At 43.8% G+C, this 16,892-nt stretch overlaps 1 protein-coding gene across 1 annotated transcript in view; it reads left to right on the top strand.

Annotated features, from left to right (window-relative positions):
- The window catches only part of FGF12 (fibroblast growth factor 12), a 217,928-nt gene that overhangs the window by 12,437 nt on the left and 188,599 nt on the right, over window positions 1-16,892 (top strand). The window lies entirely within an intron of this gene.

Genomic DNA, 16,892 nt, shown 5'->3' with positions numbered 1-16,892 from the left:
TATACTACTAAAGCACATGTTCACCCCCAGCTTAGTAGAGTGATGTTAGCTTCCCTCTGTACCTTTTTCTGAAGTTCATGGCTCACAACTGTTCTCTGAAAAATCTCAGATGAGTTTAAACTGGAGAGATGCATCCCATGCCAGCTGCCATCATGATTAGCAAAGTTGAAGTTTACTAGTTATGTTTTGGATGATGAATTCCAAGAGCTTTTCACCACTTCAGCAACAAACAGAACAGCAGTGTTCAGTAACTCTGGGTAAGATCATAGTGTTGGGCCTGGAGGCATTGCATTAGGGCTGCAGCAGCCTAAATGGTGGTTGAAGATTGTAGAAGGATCAAAGTGCATCTGACCTGTTTTAGACAAGCACACAAGGAAACCTCTGTTCCAGTGGTTTTTTTTTTTCTTTTCCTTCCAGGTGATCACTGTTGTAACATCTTGTATTCTGTGGGGTTTTTTCTTAGCTGTTATCAAGGCCCTGTATGCTTAGGCAGTCACCTGACATAGGTCTCATAGGGGTGGTACTGTCCCTATGTCCCTGCTGTGCCTCAGCCCTAATCTTGTCCCTAGTAAAGATGGTGTTGCAGAGGCACTAGGAAAACATGGGGTCTGAGAAGTGTTCCTGTAAGTTTGCTGTGTTCTCTAGGCTGATCTGTACTCTCACAGAAGGGGACACCCTTACAGAAACACAAATGAAGGGACAGAGTAGCAGTCTACATAGTTGTCCCATTTCTGTTACAATTACTAATCACCTGGCATTTCATAACATCTTTTCCTCCTCCTGTGCTGTCAGCTCCAATACCAGCTGTACAATCTTGCAGTCATTGGGATGGCAGAAGATTGCAGTCCCATAATTGTGTTCGAGTTGGTTTGCTGTGAGCCTGGATGAAAATTCCCTTGAATGGTAAATGAAGTTAGGAGCGCGTGTGACCGAACAGTGTGTGCGTCACTGCCCCCTCACGTTTTGTCCTGCACGTGTAATGTTTCCATTAACCAGGGCTGAAGGACTCGTTCATTTGTTTACACCATTTTTCAGGGTACACTAGGCTTCTGTGTAAAGGGTATTGATGATAGTTTTCCTGCTAGAAAGAGCTGACTGATAGGCCCTTCCTGGTGGGACTGAAATCCTTAGGATAAGAGAGAGCTCCTCTTACATAAAACATTTAATACTTTAAAATATCAGAATTTTTATAGAGCTATGAAAATGTTATGGATTGTGTATATAATCACTCTTAATTTTAAAATCTACATGTTTTATGAAATGATTACAGTGACTGTATTTTAAGTTTAAAATAGTGTAGTTGGTTTGGCTTAATAATCTGTAAAGGTTCCATGTGCAGTAAATCTAATTTTTCATGCAGAAGATCTTCAAAGACAAATATTTGCAGTAATAGAAAAGTTAACATAGAGAAATGATGTGGAAGAACAGTATTCTTTGGGTAATTGTTTCCTTTCTTTTTCTTATGGTTCTTTGCTGGAGGTAAATACCCAGGGCTCTCTGTCAGTGTGTGTGCTTCTAACAGGTGGCTATTTGTAATCACCTTTCTCTGAAGGAAAGGGAAGAAGAGTTGTGCTGTTTTAATTTTGAGGTGTCTCGGGTACTAGTTGGCTGTTTCTGTGGGTGATGGATGTATTTGGGACTGTTCAGAGAGGTCAGTGAGTCCATCTCACCAAATCTTGACAGAGGCACACCACTAACAGTTACATAGAAGTGTAAAATGGCCATTGAGAGGCCCAAATCAATAAGAACCTGTATTGGTGGGTGCTTTCCTGTATTTGTCTTGTCATGTTCCCTTTGACTTTTGCAGTCACCCCTGTCCTGGCACTCCCACCTGTGCCTGCAATAGAACTGGCACACCTCAAGTCAACATCTCAGGCTCTTTTGCATCTCATGCTGCTGGTGCTTAAGCAAAGGTACTGTAATGCTCCTGATATTGTCTGTTTGAATAATGTTGCTATTTCACCAATACAGGGTAGAACCCAAAGAATTCAAAATCTTTTTCTGAAAATGGTCCATTTTGTTCTGTTGCAAAGCCTGGTCAGGACCAAGCAAGGACAGCTCCTTATGGTGGTGGTACAGCTCACCATGTAACTGTCATGGGACTTAAGTAGAAATAATGGCAAAGGCAAAGCCTTTTAGCTCTGGTATAGACTTGAATAACTTTTGAAGTACCTATTTCCTAAAAAGTTCAAATATTTCAATACTAGCAGTTGTCCAGACTAAGAAAAGATGGAACGGGGAATTTGTGGGACTTGAAGTCACTTCATCAGTATGGAATTGCTTTGTTTTGATTCTTCTGTTTAAACCTAGATCAGCATCTCAAGGATGTTCAGGTGAGACGTATTCATGTGACACTTCATGTTTTGTCAGAGGAGCCCAAAACTTGATTCTCATTGGTTTCAATATTTTTCCTAATGCCACATGGCTTCTGGAGCTGGGTCTGGCAGCTGGACTCCAGTCTTTCCTCCCCTCAAATCAGCCTGCCTGGTGAAATGCCAGCCTTTGTGACATACAACACTAAATTGTTTTATAGCTCTTTGTTATGTGGGTATCAGTGCTACAAAAAGGAAGCCAAAAGCTATATCAGTGTTACAGAGGAAAATGAGGCACAGAGTAGAGCCACTTACTCAAGGTCACCCTTGAAAGTGCTAGTAAAACTCTCATTCTAGCACAGTTAGGAGTAAAATACCTTTTCCATGATACTTTGAGCTAGAACATGAGAAAATTCATATCTCTAATGAACGACAAGGAGACTCCTTATTGCAATGTGAAGGATGTAGTTCTCCAGGGACTTTCCCTTAATAAGAGAATGGGGGTGTGAACCACAAGTTTGAAGCAGTGTGTTAGTAGGGAAAGGCAGCTGAACTTATTAAAAATATTCTTCAACTATTTTTGGATTAGTTGAAGATGGCAGAACATTTTTATTTGGCCCTGTATGATACTTCACTGCAGTCACCCTGATGAGACTGTCTCATTGTTGGAAAATGCAGAGTTGTTCTTGCATAATTGGAGGGGTGGGGGTAGAAATCCAAAAGACAATTCTCAATAGTGGTAATAAGGAAAGTCAGGTGCTTGTTGAGGAAGCACCTGTGGCCCTGGTTCATATGCAGATGACCTCTCTGAGTGAGGATATTATTGCCCTCCTTTGGCATAAAGAAATGGAGCAGCACTAAGTCAGCACAGTAATTATGCTTGCTTTTAGCACATATGATTCCTGGGTTTAGGGGTTTTAAGGAAATGTGATGTTTTCTGCTATTTACCCATATGTAAATATCTCAGTGGATATACAGAGATTAAATGATGTGGTTTTTAGTCTTAAATGAAGATTTTTGTGGAGTTAAGAGAAAGCTAGATCTCGAGGGTGTTTACTTTCTTTCTCTACCTGTCTGAGTATTTCCATAGGAGTTCTGTGGTCCTCATAAACTGGAGTTCAGTACCTGCAAGGGTTTTGACTCCAAGCATCAGGCTCCCTGAAGGAGTAACACCGACTCAGAAGAGGGCTGCTCTGAGGACAGAGCAGTGCCTTTGCTCGGGGTGGCAAACATGGAGACTGTGCTTTTGGAGGCATGGCCTATCCTTCAAAGATAGCCTTTGAACTGCAACTTCAAGAACAAGTTACCTGCTAGAAAACCGGGGAGTACAGGGAAATGGTTACATAATGCAGATTTAAAGGTGTGTTTTTGCCAGAGATGGGTGTGAACTGCTCAGACGTTGAAAGGTGAGTACACATTCATTAAGATGTGCCTTTCAGTAAGTAGGACCTTGGACCCTAAGAAATTGTAGAAATGGAAGTATGCAGAAGTATCTGTGTGTAGGTGATACTCCTGCCTGTTCTGGAAAAGGAGATATCAAATCAGTGTTTATTTCTGTAGCCTACACATAAGGATACTTTGAAAAGATAATACAGCTTTGCTGGTCCCCCAGTTTTTATGAAGAGTAATTTATTAGAAAGCCTACATTTAATTTAGAAAATAACAGATATAGCTGCAGATTTAGTTTTTGCTTTTACTCTAAATTGAAACTGTTCACTCTGTGGTTCAGTGTCTCATGGTTGAGTGCTCTGTATGAAAGATGGATATTTCTCAAATATCTATGCACAGTGTTCACAACATCAGCTGCTGTTTAATCTCTGCTCAGATAGTATTGAAAAGCAACAAACAAATACTAAGACACTTCTCAAAACTTGAAGGAAAAGGCTCAAGATAAGAACTGTTCTATAGCGTGTGCTGTCTTCAAAAAGCAATGTATGCCATAAGAAATGATTTCTTAGATTTGTGTAGATCTGTGCTGCTGGCTAGTTATCTTCAGTGGTTTTTACCTGGGTGACAGGCTACTTCTTGTATAAGCCAAAAAAACCCTGGCTTTGTTAAATCCCACCTAGAAACCCATGAGAAGCTTAGGGTAGGCATGAGAATGTTATTGTAGTACATTCCTGCATGGACTGTAGGTAGTCAGGACCATGGAGTGTTAGTTTAAACCCTGAATACTTTTGTTATGATGGTGCCTTAAAAGCAAAAGGTTGTGCTCCACTGTGAGTGTGGGGAGTGGTCCTTGCTCCGTGGGGGCAGCTGAAGAGCAAGTTTATTCTGGGCTACCAACTGAGCTACCTGAGCCAGTGCAGAGCTCCTGGGAGCTCCTGCTGCTGCAAAACCAATCCTTCAGCTGGTGCAATCTCACTTTTATTCTGGGCTATTCCTAGCCCAGGGTCTCATGGGACAGTGGTCTGTACTGAGCTGCCCTGGAGGTGGATTGCCCTGTGGCAGCTCGTGGGAGTGCCTGGTCAGGAGCTCCTGCAGCAGAGGTTGGGGTATGCAGGTGGGGATGGGCTGCTGGACTGGTTCTGGAGTTGTTGTCACTTTTGCTGTGTGAGAGCTCCATGTAGGGCTGCTGGGAGGTTTTGCCTTCTCCCAGATCTGCAGTCCTGGTGGGACAAACCTGCTACACAGAGCTGTGGGAGAAAAGCTATCAAAAGTGTCAGCTCTGTGACATGTGCTGTGGGACAGCAGAGTCTGCTTCCACTGCTGCCTTGCCCTGTGCCAGCACTACTTCTAGAAAGCTGTTTAACCATGTAGATACTGACTTGATATCTGGCCCTGTGTGAATGACAGAAAAGTGTGCCAGCACTCGAAGTCACTGGGCACAAGCCTTTCCAATTAGTTTGCCTTTGCACTTCATTCTTGGTTTTTTTTTTTTTTTTTGGATGGGAAACACTATGTATAGCTACTTATAGATTTGCCAGGCCTTTTCTGAAGCTCAACGAACAAGACATTAATGGATGTTTCTGTCATCAAGAAATTCCTTCCTCTGTTGGCTACTTGGGTTTATTGATTTATTTTGAACTATACTTATTAGCATGTTACATGGAAGGATTATATTGAAGTATCTGATAGATCTAGAGTTTCTTTTCTTTCAGTCTCTGCATAGTTATTTGAGAAAACAGGTGTAACAACCCAAACCTTCACTCCTTTGTAGGCCATCCTGCTTCTTGGGCAGTAACAGGGATGCCGAGGGGAATGCAGACACAGACTTTTGGTATCCTTATCTGTCTAGTGCAGGATGCTTTCTTCCCAATCCTATCTTTATCAAAGTGTGGGGACAGCCAGAGCCCTTGGGATGGATGTTTGAGAAGAACGTGCAAATCACTGACCAAGCCAAGCTGAGCTGAGGGCTGTGGTCAATAAAGGGACATTTCCTTTTGCTGTGAGTCTGCAGCCTCTCAGAGTAGCAATGCCTTGTGTGTGTGTGGCTTTCCTTCCCATCTCTGCCTAAGAGAGGAAAAGGAACCACAGCAGATGCACCTGAGTGTCCCGAGGCATTCCCAGCGAGCTGCTGTTAAAATGCACTTGGTTTGAATGCAGAGAAGAGGGGTCAAGTTTGGTTGCAGGGAGCACAAATTACTGCAGTTTTATTGAAAGGATTTAGGGTGACAAGGCCAAGCAGATGAGGCTTAATGGCACACTGGACAAATTAAAAACCCCCAAGCATTTGATGCTGTGCAGCTTGAGCAGCTCATGAGCTGCTCTTGGGTGCCTTTGGCAAGCAGAGTTTTACTGGAGTGAGAACAGCATCAGATCCCTGCCCTGAGTTTGAATTGCCCCTAAGATTTGTACATCTTGGATCCTCCTTGAGTGCCTCAGAGGAGCTAAATGAATAATGTGCAGCCTTGAGGAGAGTAGCACTAATTGTTTAGGAATAACCCTTGCTAAGGCAAATATATTTTAAGTAGAGTCTCAAATGTCTGCCTCAGCAAGCAGTTTGCCTAAGACACCCTGATGGGCAAGTGCTGAGCTCCAGCAATTCTTTTGTGTGGTTATCATGAGATTGCTTAGGTCTGCTACAATATGCAGTATGGTGTGGTCAAAGAAATTACAAAATCATTGTTTGTCCTACAGAATATGGATCTGTGAAAGCCTATTTTCCAGCTCGGCACTTTGGAGAAGTTTTAATGTGGATCTAAGCACTGCCTTGGCATTGTATGTGTGTTTGTGTTTTTGCACCCCTCAGAGTCTCATTTGTCAAACAAATTAGTGTCCCACAGGTGACTCTTTAGAAAGTGAAGTCATCCTTGAGTGGTCAATACCAGCCAAATCTGTCCTGAAATAGGAAAAAAATGCCTTCCTTCTTGGATGCTTCCAAGTTGCTTCTCCTCAAGCCTTTTGTGCTCTTCTGGGAAGTCCTGGAGACTAGGATACAGCATTATGGATGGTGACAGCTTGTTTCTTGTCAGAAGAAGGGAAAATAATTGTTAATTGTAGATCACGGTCAAACACTGTGGAAAAGTAATTGGCTTACATTGATCTGATTCCATATTGGATAAGTGTCTTTATTCTAGCATTCACTGGCTCTGGTACCCCTGTGCTATGCAATGGAGCAGTGGCTTGGGGGAATGAAACAGGAGTTTCAGGCTGGGAGGGTGTGTGGGCAGTGCCCATTGTTGGTGGAGCACATAGTTCCTGCCCTGGAAGAAGGTCATGAGCTTCAATCTGGGGTGGCTGCTGCTCAGACAGGCTTTGGCAGCACAGGATTCACAGGTTTCCAAGGTGTTGGTGGAGTTTGATTATCAGGCATAGATGTTGCTAAGCCTGGGCTGCTCTGATGTCAGGACAGTCAGCAGCTGTAGAGAGAAATATCAGGGGGATGGGGAAAGGTGATCAACTGATTCCCTGGTCTGAACTCCCAAAATAACCCTGAAATCTATTTTATTCTGCTATGAAAGAATGATTTCCTTGCCTGGGAATTAACATAGCTGTGATGCTATTCTAGCACCACAAATGGGATTGAGAATGTGATGTTCCCTGCCCTGGAGAGTCACTGCCTCAGAAATTTGCTGGAGCTCTGCAGTTGCCACTTCCACATTGTATCAGCATCCTCAGCCTCATCAGCATTTCAGTTTGAAGCAGCATGGGCTTTTGATTGTAAACCATTTTACTTTTGGGACAGCATGAAGGGAAGTGTTATGCTTTGCTCAGAGAAGGGGAGGGAGGGGCCTGTGCCTTTCTGTGTGTATTTTTGCAGCACACTGAGCCAAAGCCTTCTAATTTAATGGGACAGATTTGCAAATTCACACCTGCAGAGTTTGCCTTCACAGGGTTTTCATGCAGAAGCTTTTTATTTGTGCCCCAAGAGCAGCCTGCACCTGGCTTCATCTCGCCTGCGAGACAAGCAGCTCAGATCTATTGACAGTTTACTCTCTCTGGTAACAAATAAATGTCTCTTTCTGCAGCATGGACCCCCTTTAGAGGGTGGTAAAGCTCTCCAGGGGAGCAAGGGCCAGAAACACAGCCCTGCCCATCAGTGCTGCAGATACTGCCACAGCACAAGTGCAGTGGAACGTGGATGACGCTGTTGCTGTCTAAGCCTGCAGATCTCCAGGCTGTCAAGAAAGTTGTTTGATTGGATTTTTGTGCTGGTGCCCACATGTAAAACATCAAGGAGCTGTTGTACACAGCTGCCCAGAAGCCTGGCCTTGTTTCTGCTGCTTCCTAACAGTGGTTCATGCATTGCATTTTTCCCTGAGATGAGTAGCTCAGGCTCCCATAACCATGGAAACCTGGTTTGTCTTCTCTAATAGCTTCAGCTGAGCTCAACATCTGTCTGCCTGGGAGAAGGAAGGCTGCAAGCTACAGGTTAATTGTGTACACCTCTGGGGATGCTAAAACCCTTGAGCACCTCCAGCAGCACCCTGGTGCACCAGGTTGAAGCAACAATGCTGAGGTTATGCTTTGAGGGGCTTATAAAAGATATGCCAGGCAGGAGGGGAAAACAGGGAGTGAAAGAAGGCTCTCCTGAGGCAGGAAGGTGTTATGAAGCAGCCTAAGAAGATACTGCACTATGGTTGTCTTGCTCTGTGTGTGTTGGCTTGACATCGTGAGCGTGTGGAGCATTCTGTTGTGACTTTTAAGCTTTAAAAAAGCCATTTTCCATTTTAAGTTAAAAACCCTTTAAACAGCTTGCTTGTAGCAGAGAAGGAAATCTAGGTATAAGCTCATGAGCATAAAATAAGCTTTGAGATGGGGTAAGTGCCTCTCTGTGGTAACAGCAGGGTTCCATGCAGCTTTTCACTTAGTTATTGGAAGAATGGTTGTTGATAAATGTGTCTCATAGCCCTAACTTGGTGCTGGCAGTGTTGCTGGGCTAGTTAACATGGGGATATGAGGAGGAGTGTTTTTAAAAAAAGCTTAAATCTAATTCAAGAGGGTTGATTCTGCTGCATTTCTGTATAGATACACATGAATTTTCTGTGGGCTGCAATTTGAACTTCCCTCTTTGAAGCACAGTTGCTGCCCTGAACTTCAGGCTTCCAGGAGCAGTCCTGATGGTTGCCAGCCTCTCAGAAAAGTCATTGTGGGAGCTGCCAAAGCTCCTTTCCCGATGTGCCGATCCTGTGTCTCTGTTAAATTAGGAGCAGGCCTGGTGCTAGCTTGTGGAAGTGTGTGAAGTTCTGCCCACACCAGGGAGGTGCTTGAAGCAGGGACCTGTGCCAGGATGCTCTGTAAGCTGGAGCCAGAAGCAGAAATAGAAATAACATTGTCCACTGGCAAGTTGCGACTTCAATGTGTCCATCTGTGAAAGGGAGGTCATAATATTTCACTGTGGATGCCTTAAGGCTTAGTTAGTGTTTATAAAACGTTCTGAACTTTGGGATGGTGCCTGCTATAGAGGGCACTTACAAGAGTCCCCAGTTGTCTTTGTTGACACAGCAGGCACATACAAACAGTGGCATCTTCCTTGTGCATAGAACAAAGAGATGCTGGAATTACTCTCAAGGAAAAAATCAGACACTTCTAAACCAAACATTTAATATTAATCTGACAGTTATCACCTGCAGGTGTTGTGGGAATGAAAAAGAAAATAAAAGGTAATACCTAGTAAAATTCTGTGTTGAGATTAGTGCCTGAACAACAAAAGCTGTTTGGGATATTCTTAATATATATTCTTAATATATATTAAGAATATATATATTCTTAATATAGCTGTTGATGTTCTACATCTAAGCACAGAGCCATCACACTTTCTCTGTGGACATGACAAGCATAAATCTCTTTCTCCATAGCAGCCTGGCAGGAGGGTTTTCATGCCAGTTGCTGCAGTGCTGGAAGCCTGGGCCAGATCAGGGAGCCAGCTCTCCAAAGTCCCCTCTCAGTGGGGACTCTGGCCAGCACAGCCGTGCAAGATGCAGCCTTGCAATCACAATATGCTTCACAGAAACAGTTCTTAGCTTTCTGGCTCCTTGGGTGTCTGGTGAGCAGGGAATCAAATGCTGGTCTCTTGTCTGCTAAATCCCAGTTAAGATCTTGGGAATTATCTTGTGTTTGTGCAACCACATATACAGCAACTGCTGCAGGTTCTGTTACTGGCAGCTTAAACTGAGTATTTTTTTTCTCTCTGTTGCTTTTTCTTGGTAATAGATGCTTTCCCACTCCTGATTTACACAGAGAGAAATGGTCTGGATACCTGGATAACCCATCTGTTCAGAGTACTAGTCTCTATTTCTAACCTGGACCTGAGAAACCTTTTTCTCAAGTAAATTTAATCAAGATTGCTTTTTCTAATTAAGCTTCAATTAAAATGCATTTATGTCCAAAAAACTTCTTTAAGAGCCAGCTGGGAGCACTTTTTTCACTAGGAGCTCCTGGGAGCCAGCAGTTTCACATGTCTGTGTCAAATGTTGGAAGTGCACCAGAAGTATACTTCAGCTGCTTCATGGATGGTACCATGAGTTGGTCCAGATCTGCAGTTTTATCCTCTTGTATTAGGATTTTCTCTGGTAGTACCAAACAGCAGCTCTGTTTGGCCAGTGACTATGGACAAGAACATACAAACTCTGCATTTTTATGTTTGTGTCTACACACAAGTACAAAAAGTACCTGTGCTTATTAACTACAACAGCAGCTGTTTATCACACTGTCTGTGACACTGATAGGAATTAGTGATGGCAAATGTTACCTGAACTCTGATAGCAAGTTAGCTTATTTAGAGCTGCATTACAAAAATTGGTTTTTGGCTTTTTTCTAAGTTGCTTCTAGCATTTATAAAGTTACACAAATAAATTCAAAACTAATCTCTCTATCAGCACTTCAGAACTGAGAGTGCAGCTCGAACAGCATTCAGTTGATCTAGCATAGACATTGTGGGGATGTGAGAAATAACCTGACCTGGGAGCAAAAAACAAAGTTAGACCTTCTGAGTTGTGCTAGAAAATAACTGTTCTGTCTATACTTGAGATCTGGACGATGACTTTGAGTTGGGTCTCAGCAGTGGAGATGGGAAAATGAATGGCAGTGTATTTATGATGAACAAGTTGGCATCAGGAACTGGGCTGGTTATTCTTGTGCGCTCGTCGATGTGAAGTTGCCAGGGGTGACTTTGGTTTGCTGGAGGTAGTGATAGCTGCTGATTCTGTCTGCTGAATTCCATTTTCCTGGTGACCTGTTTCTTGCCAACCCAAGTCTATTTTTGGATCACATGGTGAATGAATGACTACTGTTTGGACTGTTTGTGGAGCTGAGCACCCAAAATGAATGTTGATGCAGAAGTGACAAATCATCCAGTGGCTGCTGAGAAGAATATCTGATGATGACTGCAGCTGTGGTGCAGCTCCACTTACTGTTTACATTTCTGCATCCATAAGATAGGTCTACACAGAAATTACAGCCAAGGGTCAAGTTCAGCAGGTAAGCAGCTGGTCAGGGAAGGAGAAAAAGCTGCTGGAAGGGTTTCAGGACATGGTGGTAATAGTCTTGCCTGTCCACTTATTTGCTCTGACACCTTGGTCAAATTTTGTCCCTTTACTATGCTTTTGATTTGTAGTCAGGGTTTTTTATTTACTCATTAAACTGCAAACGCTTGACAAGTGCTGTCCCTTTTGTGTGTCTGTGTCTGATACCTGGTGCTTTCAGCCCAGGTTCCCATCATCCCTTCAGGGCATTCCTGCTGAAAAGGATCAAGTAGCAGTTATGGTCCATAAAGAAGCTGAATGTGACCATCTAGGGATTTTTTTTCCCCTTCAGGAATATGTCTTTAGAGAGTTCAAAAATGGCTTATATGTTTTTTCACTGTCTAATAACGAGCTCTCTAAAGCTGAGGGAAATTTGGAAGTGGTGGTTTGGTCTTATTGATGCATGAAATAGGGGACCACAGAAAACAATGGGAAAAACTTACACACCTTTAACTTCCAGAAGTGCTGCAAGCTCAGTCCTCTTCATCCCTGTAGCCTGAGGCCAGGCAGAGGTGGCTGTGGCTCGTTCAAAGCAGCTGAAGCAGAAGTGGTTTGTAACGCTCTGCACGTGGCTCGGCTCCTCCTTGCAGATGTGCAGCCTCCCTTCAGCGCCTTAGAGCTGCAGCTCACGATTACACTGTGGCAGCCTCACAGCCTGGATCACTGGTCCAGTATGTCTGGCTGTCTTGAATGACTGCCTCCTAAATCTCACCGAGAGCTTCTGGTGTAGTTACTGATGCTAAAGCAGGCGTGTCACATCTGAGCCCCAAGCATGCAGATGGAGCCACATGCAGAGAGAGGTAAACTTGGTGCTGTCCACGTTAGAGAGTGAGGACTGCAGAGAGCTAAGCAGGCATTAACTGCTGGGGAGAAGGTAGTGCTGATCTCAGGATAATGAGATCAAAACACAGCTTTGCTTCAGTATGTCCAACCCAGACATGCAGTGCTATGCTTTGTGTAGTGCAGGTTGAACCCAATCACTGCAGCAGCTTCTCTTGGGCTCTCAGGCTAAGAAGTGACTATGGCTTGGCTTCTAGTGTGTCATGGTATGCCCTGTTAGAGCAGCATGTGTGCAGGAGCTTGCTTTGTTAAAGGAGCATCTTTGGTTCACCAGGAGACCTTTAGCTGGATTCAGGATCTAGGTTTTCAAATGATGATGTAATCTTGATTCCAAAAAAAAACAGGGACAGACAGCTTAGCTGGTACAACACACATGGAGAAAAGGCAAGGAGCTTCTCTGCTCTTGCTGTTGGCTGTTCCCCCATGGTTTGGAGCTCAGCTGGGTCTGAAGCTGTGCCTTTCCCAGGAGTGAGATGCCTCTGATGGCTGCTTGCCACTGGCAGGGGCGTGTGGCTCCTGGCTCTGGCAGCATGGCAAGGTTGCATGTGCTGAGCAGATGCAAAAAACTGCTTGTCTGAGCAGAGGGAGTCAGAGAGGGGACCAAATGGATCTGAGCTGTAATGCCAAATTTTTGGCTGTTCTCGTGTTTGAATTGTGCATAGGTTCCAAATGTAGAGATCCTTTTTTCAAGGAAGGAGTCTGATGCACCATAATACTTTAAAAGTATTATGGATGTCCCCATGGGATTATTTCTGGCATTGCTGCCCTGGGTGTGAAAATGTACATTGAAAAGCTGGCAAGGTATGGGCAGGAATTTTTTGGTGGTTGGGAATTGTAGTGTCTCTTTGAAGAAATGAAGTTGACAATGCTTTGAAAGGTAACAGATTTGATAAATGATTGCACATTCTTTTAAATGCAATTAAAAGCCATATGAAGAGTCTCAAAGTCTCAATTTAAGGCATCCTCAATCACCAGTCATTTCTGGAAAGTAAACGATGTTTAATTTCTTTAGACGTGCATACAGAAATAGAGCTATGTAACTGAATCTGGAAAAAAGTCTGATAAAAATCTCTATCACTCCCTCCCCAAATTCAAAAAAGACAGAAAAATAGCTCTAATTAAAAATTTAAAAGGTTCCTTGACTGGCTGACTGCTTGTGTATTCTTTAAAATAATACATTATTTTCATCTTCTTTTCTGAAAGATCTCTCTCTGCATGCTCTGAGTACCTCCCTTGCTTTACTCTCCAAGATTCTTAATAAAGAACCAAACCCTCATTTTCTTGCTTGAGAAGGCTTCCACAGCAGCTGAAGTTAGTAAAAGTGAAGATGATGTAAACCTAAGCCCATAGAGCTTTCACAGCTGGATAGAAGCTTTGAGTCTGTGAATTTTGAAGTCTGTTTTGACCATGTGTTTTTAGCTTCTAGTAGCTACACTGTACAAGGCAAAACAGCCACTGCAAGCCCTGGATGTCCATGGTTAGTGTGGAGGGTTCTGCTCAGAGCAGCACCCAGAGGTGACAAGCATTCCCTGCAGGAAGATGATCTCTTTCATGTCCTGTCCAGCCCTGTGAGATGTGATAAGGTGTTGCTGACCTGCTTGGGGTAAGTAGCAGGTGGGGTGGGCTCCACACTGCAGCTCTGCTCATCAGTCTCTCATTTAATTGGAGTGACTTCTTCTGCTCAGGCTGGGACTAGGAGTTGGTCTTTACCCCAGTATGGAGGTAGGAAAGAATTGGCTCCAGCTGATCCAGCACAGCTTTCCTTGTCCATGAAGAGCTGAGGGTTGTGCTGTTTCAGATGACTAAAGGCTCACATGGACTGACTGCAGAAGCCAGAGCTCATGTGAGCATCCAGTGATGATGCTCCAGTTTTGTTTCTAGTTATTTATGTCTGCTCATGCTTTGGAAACTTCTTTGTGGGTCTCAGCTACTATGGAGCCCTATCAAGGAGGAAGATTTAAGTCTAAAAATTCAAGGGCTCTGGAGACTGAAATCAACCTCTAAGGGAAAATGCAGTTTTTCTCAGCTTAAAATAACTTTATAATGTCCTTTACTCTCCAAGGTCTCTTTCAAGGCTCTGCCTGGGTTTGATTTTTGACTTGTGCGGAGTCAGGCTCCTGTGAGAAAGGAGGGCCAGGAAATTCAGAAAAGGCAGCTGGGGAGGAGAAGAGAAGGGGGAAATGCTGATAAGGGTGACAAACAGTTTCACCTTCAGGAGTCATGAACTGTGGGAGAGTTGGCTGCATTGAGGGTCTGGCACAGCTTCAGCACATGCACGTGGCGATGGATCAGCTGAGAGAAATGACTGCATTTATTCAATGAATTTACATGAGGTGCCTGCCTTGCCAGAAAGGGATGGGCTCCCGCCCCCTCCAAAACATCAGTGGCTCCATGCAGGAACGAGGAGTGGAGCAGCAGGCTCAGCAGAGGGACAGGGCTGGGAATTTTTCAGCAGAACCTTTGCAATGAAATCTGCTGCATGTGCACCTACATGCAGAGAGGAGTTCAACTCTGCCCTGGGCTGTGGCTCTTATGAACCGAATTAATAAGTGGTTACACATAGCCAGCCTGCTGCTGGTTGTTCTATAGGCTGCTTTTGCCTCTAGCCAAACTCTCTCCCCTTCTCCCCTAGGCCCTCATTCCTAGAAATCCACCAGCAGCTTTTTGTACTTCTGATTTGAGGTATTAGATTCTGTTCTGTAGTTGTTTCCCTTAAAAACAGTGCCTGAATGCTGTTTGTAGGGCAGGAAACACTGATTTGTGCTTAAATGTAAGGCACAGAAGAGGAGGAATACATTTGTACCAAAAGGTTGGAGCTGCAAATGCTTTCATAGCATGTAGTGAGAGAACTGGGGCCTAACATGGGGAGTGCAAGGCCCCTCAGGCATCCTCAGGGCTTTATCAGAGTGTAGGACACTGCAGTGCAAGCCCTAAGGATACAAACCTCTGGCACCCAGGAGTCAAAGAGCTTCTTAAGAAAACATGCTGAAGAGCTTAAATTACCAGAGAGGTGGTGGACTGCCCACCCGTGGATGTGTTCAAGATCAGGCTGGATGGGGTTCTGAGTAACCTGGTCTAGAGGAAGGTGCTGCCTGGAATGTCTTCCCCTGAGCTAGATGATCTTTAATGTCTCTTACAACCCAAGCCATTCTGTAATTCTACTTCTTCCTTAGCACTGCTGGGTTATTAACAAGGTGACTGTTGAATAGGCTGCCCAGGCCTGTGACTGGGGTGTTTTTATTATACAAAGGCTCTTCTCAGTAAAACCTATGGAACCAGCAGCAGCTGGGGGTCCTGCAGCTGATGCTCTGCTCCCTCAGCTTCCAGAGCCAAAGAACATTTGAAAGAAGAGCACATCCCCCAGTCCTTCTAAAAACAACCTACAGTAAGCAATGAATATTTAATTTTAAAATGGGATTAAATAAGGATTGGATTCTTCACTTTATGCCTGTTATAGCTGTTACCTTTCTGCATGGCTCAGGGTGCTGCAGGATGTGACCTGGGCTGAAGGTTCATGGAGTGCAGGCTGCATCTGAATGTGCTTGTTCTATCCCAAACAGTCACATCTGTGGCAGATGCTGAGGGATGAAATACTGTGATAAATACCAGCTTGTGGGAATGTTGGCCGGCTCATGGTATGGCAGAGAAGCTTCAGTCTTAAAACTTTAATTCCTGATAGATGCCAGAATGACAGAGCCTGTCCCTGGCGCACATCACAGTCCCTACCTTGGAGAGATGCTGCTGCTGTAGGGGCCTCATGGGACACACAGGGCTGCTTGTGTAAAGTCTGTGCTGTAAAATTCCCTGGCTGCTCTGAATTAATTCTTTTTTTTAGCTAGAAAGTTGCCTCTGAGTAGGGGGGAAAAAATCGTGCCATCATATTTTTAATCTGTGATTGAAAATCCATGACAGCTTTCTCTGTCCTGCATTCAGCCTTACTGACAGGTATCCATACTGGTAATACTGTCAACCATCATAGACATATCTTTGTTTGGGCCTGAGTGTGTCTGAATTTTGTATTACCTCTTGGTAGACCAGATTTGCTAAAGGACAGAGCTCTTTGATCGAATTTCTGTTCCTTACGTAGGTACTTGCAAACTGTGATCAGATTGTCCTATTAACCTTCTCCCTTCATTAAGGAGAACAGATGGTGCTTCTGGAGCCTTTCTCTAAGCTGAGCTTTTGGTCCTTTAATCATCCTCTTGGAGGTCCTTTGCATTGGAATCAGTTTTTCAATATTCTTCTTGAATTGCAGGCATTAAAACTTAGTATAACTTTGACAGTGCTAATCCCACATGATGATTTATTTTTTATTTTGAGCATCCCACATCCAGAGTTCTCTGAGCTTCCGTTGAGCAGAGGACCATTCCAGCACAGTGTGCTCAGCTTCCCTAATTGCATGAATTGACCATGAAGTTCCTACCAAAATCAATGGCTTCACAGGAGGATGCCCCGTTGTTTGTGTTGCTCTGTGTGTGTGGCACTACTGAAGTCTCTGCTGTGTTCTTTGGTGGAGGTTATTTAGCCATGTGGCTCTGTTGTTCCCTTCTCAGTTATTTAGCAGTCTTACAATGTTTGCCACCCTCAGACTTGATAAGTAATGATTTTAGATTCTCTTCTACTCATTTACACCACAGAGCCAAGGAGCAACCTCTGCCAAGTCCTCAATAGGAACACGCATGTATACCTGTGACTATTCAGTCACCACTGCATGAAATGATTTTCATCCATTAATACATGTCATGTTATTTCCTCATCTCAATCAAATAATTGTGTAGCATGAAGCTAAATTCTGTATGGATAGTCCACAGTGTCATTTTATTGACTAAAATCA

The sequence above is a fragment of the Vidua chalybeata genome, chromosome 10 (genome assembly GCF_026979565.1).
Source record: "Vidua chalybeata isolate OUT-0048 chromosome 10, bVidCha1 merged haplotype, whole genome shotgun sequence".
Taxonomy (NCBI): domain Eukaryota; kingdom Metazoa; phylum Chordata; class Aves; order Passeriformes; family Viduidae; genus Vidua; species Vidua chalybeata.
Note: the sequence above shows the minus strand (reverse complement) of the source record. Positions and strands in the feature narration are given on the sequence as shown.